Source organism: Numida meleagris, chromosome 1, assembly GCF_002078875.1.
Source record: "Numida meleagris isolate 19003 breed g44 Domestic line chromosome 1, NumMel1.0, whole genome shotgun sequence".
Taxonomy (NCBI): Eukaryota; Metazoa; Chordata; class Aves; order Galliformes; family Numididae; genus Numida; species Numida meleagris.
Genome location: NC_034409.1, coordinates 19,279,689 through 19,287,899, shown reverse-complemented (window position 1 = coordinate 19,287,899; position 8,211 = coordinate 19,279,689). Strand labels below are relative to the sequence as shown.

The following is an 8,211-nucleotide window of genomic DNA, read 5'->3' as shown; positions in this document are numbered from 1 at the left end:
TGAAACCTTTGATACAACCATCTGGGCAACATACAACCTCCCCCCCCTTTTTTTCTTCCCCAGATTTATTGCAGGTTTAATTTCTTCTTGTTTTAAGTTACTTGGGATATACATGGAGGAAAATACAAAAAGAGACTGTGCCAATTTTGTTTTCTTATTTTAGGAGATGACTAGCATTCTTAAATGCACTAAGGTTCCACCAAAGGGAAGAAGAGAAAGAAGAAAGTCAATATTCTTTAATGATATTCCAGATGTCTTAAGTTTTCTGAGCCTTGTTTGCAGACAGCCATGTCAGCACTCCAAGTGAAATAAACTTTATCGACTTGAAGTGCCACTTGTGAATGACTGTACTACTATTGCTGATCTGTATATTCTGATGCCAGAGACTGCTTAGATAGAATGAATATTGCTGTTATAAATTACTCCTCAGAGTAGAGAAAAAAAAAGTAAACACTTCTGCTCCATTCTCTGACAAATAGCTGTGCTGAAGTTTATGCCTGTTAGATTTGCATTTTGAATGAGTTGTGGTTCTTTTACAGGGATACTGGCGCATTATTCAGTGATGTGGCGCATTATTCAGTGATGGTCTTTTGACATAGTGTGCTGTGTTTCTCCCAGGAGTGTTATCTCTGTGCATTTCCTTTTCTATCATCAACATTCTGCCCTTGGGGAGATCACAAGAAGGATTAAAGAGTTTATTCCTGTAGTCATATTCTATTATCTTAATTCATGGTGAGCTGCCTCTTTCCTCTGTAAATGCCTAATCAGTTTGAAAAGGGTACCCCAAAAGGGCAAAACTTTGATATCTTCGTAGTGGGTGACAATATGTATAGTCAAAAAACACATGACAGAAGTACACCTGTGAAGTATGCTGGTGGTTTAATTATTGTGTAGTATAAAAACATTAAAGACTTGAATAGACCCAGTGACTTTAGCACTTATTCATGATACAAGGTGCTGTTAGGAGAAAAGAACTAGACTGACTAATTTGCTACATTCTTTATTAGAATTTGGACCATAACCTATAATTTATGCATACTGTATATTAATAAGAAGCACATTAAACCAATTCATGAAGTAACATTTTTCTACATTCTATTTCATACTTTTGAAAACATCATCGGTGGATGGGAGAAGGGTGATGGATGTCATCTACCTGGACTTCCCCAAAGCCTTTGACATGGTCCCTCACCACATCCTTCTCTCCAAATTGGAGAGGTATGGATTTGAAGGATGGACTGTTTGGTGGGTTAAGAACTGGTTGGCTGGTTGCAGCCAAAGAGTTGTAATTAATGGTTCTATGTCAGGGTGGAGGACGGTCACGAGTGGTGTTCCCCAAGGCTCAGTCTTGGGACTGGTGCTCTTCAACATCTTTATCAATGATATAGATGATGGAATCGAGTGCACTCTCAGCAAGTTTGCAGATGACACCAAGCTGAGCGGTGCAGTTGATACATTGGAGGGAAGGGAAGCCATCCAGAGGGACCTAGACAGGCTGGACAAGTGGGCCCATGAGAACCTAATGAGGTTCAACAAGGCCAAATGCAGGGTGCTGCACTTGGGCCGGGGCAATCCCAGGTATTTAAACAATCCAAGGGAAAGAAGTCCTCAAGTGCAGCCCTGCGGAAAGGGACTTGGGGGTCCTGGTGGACAAGATGCTGGACATGAGCCAGCAGTGTGTGCTGGTGGCCCGCAGGGCCAACTATGTTCTGGGCTGCATTAAAAGAGGAGTGGCCATCAGGGAGAGGGAGGTGGTGGTCCCCTTGTGAGGCTCTTGTGAGGCCCCATCTTCAGTACTGCGTCCAGGCCTGGGGGCCCCAGCACAAGAAAGATGCAGAGCTCCTGGAACAGGTCCAGAGGACGGCGACCAAGGCGATCAGAGGGCTGGAGCACCTCTCCTGTGAAGAAAGGTTGAGGGAACTGGGCTTATTTAGTTTGGAGAAGAGAAGGCTCCGGGGAGACCTCATTGTGGCCTTCCAGTACTTGAAGGGAGCGTATAAACAGGAGGGGTATTGATTGTTTGTGAGGGTAGATAGTGATAGTATAAGGGGGAATGGTTTTAAGCTGAGACAGAGGAGGTTTAGGTTAGATGTTAGGGGGAAGTTTTTCACACAGAGGGTGGTGACGCACTGGAACAGGTTGCCCAGGGAGGTTGTGGATGCCCCATCCCTGGAGGTGTTCAAGGCCAGGCTGGAAGTGGCTCTGGGCAGCCTGGTCTAGTGGTTGGCAACCCTGCACTCAGCAGGTGGGTTGAGACTAGATGATCTTTGAGGTCCTTTTCAACCCAGGACATTCTATGATTCTATGAAACAATATTTGCTACTATATTTCCAGAAAGCTTTTTAACAGTTATACTTTACTCATTTACTAAACTGAAGAAGCAGATGTTCATGTGTTAACAGAGCAAGACTGTGTGCTCATTATGGACCACAGTCAGTTACCCTCATGTTCATCATGATTTTACCAGGCTATTTACAAAAGTCTTCTAAAGAACTTTATTTCTATATTTCTTGCATTGTATTACTTCTCTCACACACAAAATGGACTTCTCTGCTAAAAAATCTTTCTATCAATAAATTTCTAAGAAAAGCCTAAAAATAAGAGAAACATCTTTACTGGATGTAAATCAGCATTCTCCAGCTGAAACTGAGAACCAGACCCTTGTTACTTATTAACAGTGGTAAAACTAGCTATATGATTTTACTTTTTCTGCAATTAGAAATAAAACATAACAGAACAAATCTGTAATATTGTTTCCCAAAAAGCTGGTGCTTCACTTTGGACTTTTGTTTATTCTTTGTTTCTTGTGCTATTTACAGACAAAAACTCATGCAAAGGTTTAAAAATGTCATAAAATTGATAGCTTTTGAATTCAGACTTGGAAATGTCAACAAAGTTGGGTTTAGCTCAAAGGTAAACTATCTTTGAAGTTTACATGCACTTATATTTTGTTCCTAGCTTTTGGCAAACTCTTTGATTATAATGATAAAAAAATCTTGGCAGCAACATGAAAACTCAAGCTATCTACATCCAACTTGAATACCTTTTCTCCCTTTTCTGACTACTATTTTTGTGTCATTTCCACTCTGTTATGGTTAAACTGCTATTATTTTGCCAAAGAGATATTTTTAAAAGTGTTACCAGCATCTGCATCGTTTAAAAAGTACATCTCCTCTTTGAGTCACATAACCTATACTTACTTTCTGTGGCAGCCAAAATATAAAATAGAAAGCTCAGTTTCTCTTTCTAAAGTACTGTCTTGGAACCCGAGTCAGAACTGTAAAACAAGTATCCGTCCTACCATGATCCACATGCAAACAAAATGTTTTCCTTTTATCTAACTTTGGCACTAACAGATTAAGAGGCAATTATTATTATTATTTTTCAATTAAGTTTTCATTAAATAGCCTCAGGTCTACAGGAAAGAAAAACACTGCAGGTGATATGGATACTCCACTGGTAATATTTTTATTATATTTGCAGATTATATTTATACTGTGATAATGTCTACAAGCCTCAGACAATGTTAGAAATCATTATGCTAGGAGCTTCAGAAAAAATATTTTGAAAGAAATTGCAGCCTGTTAGCTTACATCTCTTCCAAAACCATAATTTCATTAATTAAGTTGCTTATTTTTCTCTGAATCATAGAATGGCTAATGCTGGATGTCATCTAATTCAAATCCCTGCTCAAACAGGGCCATCTATAGCAGCTTGTTCAGGATCATGTCCAGGAAGATTTTGAACTTCTCCACAATTTCTCTGGGTAGCCTATGCCGGTGCTCCGTCAGCTGCACAGTAAAGAAATGCTTACTGCTGTTCAGAGGCAAACTCTCATTTTCCAGTTTTTGCCTGTTGCCGCTTGTCCTGGTACTGGCCACCACTGAAAAGAAGCTGGTTCCATCATCTTTGACCCTTCTTTTTTTTTCCACGTATTCATGCACACCGATGAGATAGATGAGATCTCCCTTGAGCCTCCTGTTCTCCATGATGAACATTCTCAAATTATCCCAGCTTTTCCTCAGAGGAGAGATGCACCATCATCATATTTGTGGCCCATCACTGGACTCTCTCCCATATGTCCATGTTCAATATGTCTTGAGTCCTGAACTGGATGCAGTATACAAGGTGTGTAAAGGAGTCTACCATTGGAGGGGCCAATTTTATGTTTCACAGATGTAAATTAACTATATGGTTTCCTTAGAGTCTATGTAGGTCTTCCCAATTTATACAGCAGAATATATGTGAGCTCTACCCAATTGATTTCCACAATCAGACCTCGGTGAATTCTTCCACAGGCTCTAAAGAGCCTAAAGGACAATAAAATAATTACAATTGCAAGTCTGTCTGTAGAAAAATGTTCTGAGCTACTATGTTTCATTTCCAAACTGACCTGCGGCAAAAAAATAATCCAGGGCATACATTTAAAAAGGACATTTCAATTACAGCTACACAGTAGCGCTAACAGGAGATTGTCAAGGTAAGTCTGTCTTGACTTACTTTGCTCTTTATACTTTCAGACAGAATTCTTTCTCTATATTTTAAAATATGTGTAAAGCTTGGAAAAGGAGTTAGGATGAGAGTAATGGAAATTGATCTCCTAGGTAAGATACAGGTTTAGCCAGAAAAGTTCCAGGGCTCTGTACACTCCCAGCATATTAGTTCACGTATAACAGAGATTTCTGAGGGTGAGATGTGGATTTCTTTCTTCACGTAGTTTCTGTCCTTCGCTTTTCCACTAAGGTATCTTGAAATAAAAAAACAAAATTAATGATAGTTTTTTTTTTATATTGGCAATTGCCAAACATATTTGGACTGAAAACCTGCAGTCATATTCCACACCCCACATGCCAGCTGTAAAGCAAACAAATGAGCCTTTACTTGAGATGCAGGTGTTATAGAACAAGATATCAAAGAAATAGGAATTAACTCACCCCTCCCAAAAACATTTTGGAAAAAGGGGTGAGCTGAGGAATGCAGCCTTCTCCCGTTCGAACTCTGGTACACTGGAAGAAGGAAGAAGCAGGGGGGGAACCCGCGCACAGGCTCTGAGTGCACATGCGCACCCGGAAGCATGGCCAGGAGCACTGCTGAGATGGAAGGAGGAAGAAAGGGTGAATCTAGGCTCCTCCCGCCTGCTCCACGCACTCAGGTGCTCACGTTCTGTTTCAGACTGTGACCTGGCAATTCCACTGCACCAGCAAGGACTGAAATGTCATACTGAAGAAGGCATTCATAACGTCTTCTGCTATCCACCTCTTTAAAATGTCTGTTTTTCCTCTCCAAGACAAGAACTCACATCTTTGGTTGGGTCCAACTCTCTCAATTAGCTCAAATTCCAGATCATGTAAATGTACAGAGATAAAATCAAGATGCACAATTCACTGAAAGAGAGAACGCTCTTTTCACTTATTGATACACTTTATTCACTTTCAGAAAATTAATGTATACAGATATTGTATGATCATATCAGGAAAACAGAGATGAACATTCAGACAGTATAGAAGTCCTAGGCTTTGAGAATGATTGCAGCACTGTCTCTCTGACCACTGTTAAATTCAGAGCACCTGCTGATAATATCCATGTTTGTAGGTTCTATCTGTACAGCTGTATTCTACCACAGCAGTTCATAGCAAACAGTTAGATATGCTGAAGTTAATGAAAATATATAAAAGCTAAATATTATTTTTCTGCATCAGGGCTTAACATAAGATAATGTTCCTCCTGGAGAAAAAAAACAACAACCACAAAAAACACTATATATTCTGAGTGTAAAGAAGCAGTTATGGCCCAGTTTACTTAACGCATCATTTTACAGAATATAACCTCCTCCACATTCTGCCCTCTGCAACCTATCTCTCATATTGCTGCTCTTTTGTCTCAGACATAAGCAGATATCATGTTAAGTGCCTCATCTTCAGTCCCAGAAATAAAAAATGTGCATCTTTCTCATATTAACTCTTCTCTGGAAAATTCAACTCCCTCTTCGTTATCCTGTGAGTAGTAATCCTCATCACAGATTTTATGCAAACAAGTAAAACCTCTGAGCATCTGCATTTTAACTTCCTGAGCATTACAGAGCAGACTTGTATTTGTGCTCTTCATATTGTTAAGCCACCAGTAGCTGAAATGCAAAGAAGGGAGGACATAACAGGGATTACTGCATTAACAAATGATTTTCATTTGCCCACTCCTCCATTTCCAGTTTGGGTATTCAGTCACTGCTATTCAGTAAAGGCAGCAACAGATAAAGAAATAGTTTGTTTTTGAGAGGAAGATGGGATTTATTTTCTTTCCAGAGTCTTGGTAAAAGTGGTCCTACCATCACTGCTTCATTCTTAGTTTTGCAGCATCTGCTGGATGCCTTCTTTACAGCGACGGGATCCAGTGCGGAAATAAGAATGGACGCAGGCATACTCATCAAAATGCCATGCTGTAGCAAGGTGCCTTTTGCAGCTGAACTTCATGAGTTGAAGTAACAGTGATTTATTGCCCTCTAAGAGTAGGGGGTAAGGCCACACAGGAATAATCCACACCTTTAGTTTGTCTCTAGAAAAAAGAACAAAAGCAGGTATTGGCAGATGATTACAAGAACAAATGCTTAAGACACTTTTTATTTCGCTAAGTCACTAAGTAGGAACTTTTTAAGCTGTTACGTGTTTGTTAACCTTTTACATCTTTTCTCATGGAGAACTAAAAATTAGTGAACATTCATAGTAGTGATTATCTTTGGTTGATGTATTTATTAAATGGAATTCAGGGGTCAGGAAAATGATGCACATTTCAAGGCATAATCACACAGAAATAAGGGACAAGACGAGCTACTTATTTTTGTTGCTGCTGTAGCAAGGTGGATGGTTCAATGCAATAATTATGAACATGAGTTATAATAAAGACATTTTAAAACCTGCACAAAGTATCTCCTCAGCATGCTGTGACATGCATGGCAAACCTGCTCAATTTTGGCTTCACATTGCTGTGGGTGAGGTGTTAATGACCTAATGAAATTGATGCTGATTACAGGTCTCATTAAACAAATGGGTGGAGTAAGCATTCACCTACCTTGAGTAGTAAAAACAGTTGTCATTACAGAAGCCAAAAACTACTGGCATCTGACAAGACCACATTGTCTTAAGGAAAACACGAAACTGAAAAGTGGGTGTTCCTATTATGTAAGTGATGGCATAAGCATCCAGCAGGGAGTTGGTGCAGCTGCACCCAGTGGAGCCCATGCAGAGGAACCCACACACACCAGTTTTTTCCTGAGCCAGGACAGAGAACCCTAAAGGTTCATCAGATCTGTTGTCCAAATGGGAATTCGTACCATGACTAATCATATAAATGAGACATATATAGTCTCTCAAGGGCATACTTTACACCACTCACAGTATTTGTAAATATTAGGTCTTATCCTCTGCCACTTTTCTTGCAACCACGTGCCAAAAGGAGAAGTTTGTTTCACTGTTCAGCAAGTAGAATATTGAGCATCCATCCCCATCGGTATAATTTTACAGTCCGTAAGTAAGACTGTACTTCTATAACCATTGCCAAACTAGTAGCTCCAGGTCATTTTGTGAGTAGTAGAACTCAGTTTGCTATGAAATTGAGTTGTTGTTGAGTACCAACTTTGACATTTTGGACAGATAGCTCCAGTTCAGAAGGAATTAGGAATTTATGAAGAATTTACCATATATTAAAGCATCACACATCACCTTTTCCCTCAAGCATATCTGTTTATGGGAAGTTATGATACATTTGCTCTCTCCTACCCATTTATTTTCATAATATCCAGACCATTATTTATCAAACTGTATCACTATCTTTCTGTTCTTCCTAGTTAGGGAAAAAAACACACACTGAGTATGATTGCATACATTTTATTTCCTCAGGCAAAGAGGCAAAAAAGTAAATAAATACCTTATTGTTTTCTCTGACTGGAGAAGGAAGCATTACTTGCTGAGCCTCTCAAAGAAAATTGATTTCTGTGGTTTTTTATTTTATTTTTTTTTTTTTTTTTTTTGAACCAGAATAAATTAGAAGGGTCAAGTTGGTGATAAAGGTTGTGTACTTCCCCTTGGAGAAATGCCACTGAATGGTCAGTGCATATTTTTAAGGAAGCAGAAAGTTCAGCTCATACACAAGGTTTGATTATGATTCAGGCAAACATACACATAGGCTGTGAATCAAATCCAACAAATAAAATTAAACTGT

The 8,211-nt window shown here is 39.4% G+C and overlaps 1 long non-coding RNA gene across 1 annotated transcript; it reads right to left on the bottom strand.

Annotated features, from left to right (window-relative positions):
- Positions 3,441 to 5,058, bottom strand: LOC110392372. The gene is made up of 2 exons (XR_002434333.1): positions 4,935 to 5,058; positions 3,441 to 4,747 (listed from the first exon to the last, which is right to left on the bottom strand). It is a non-coding gene; the product is annotated as an uncharacterized LOC110392372 (long non-coding RNA).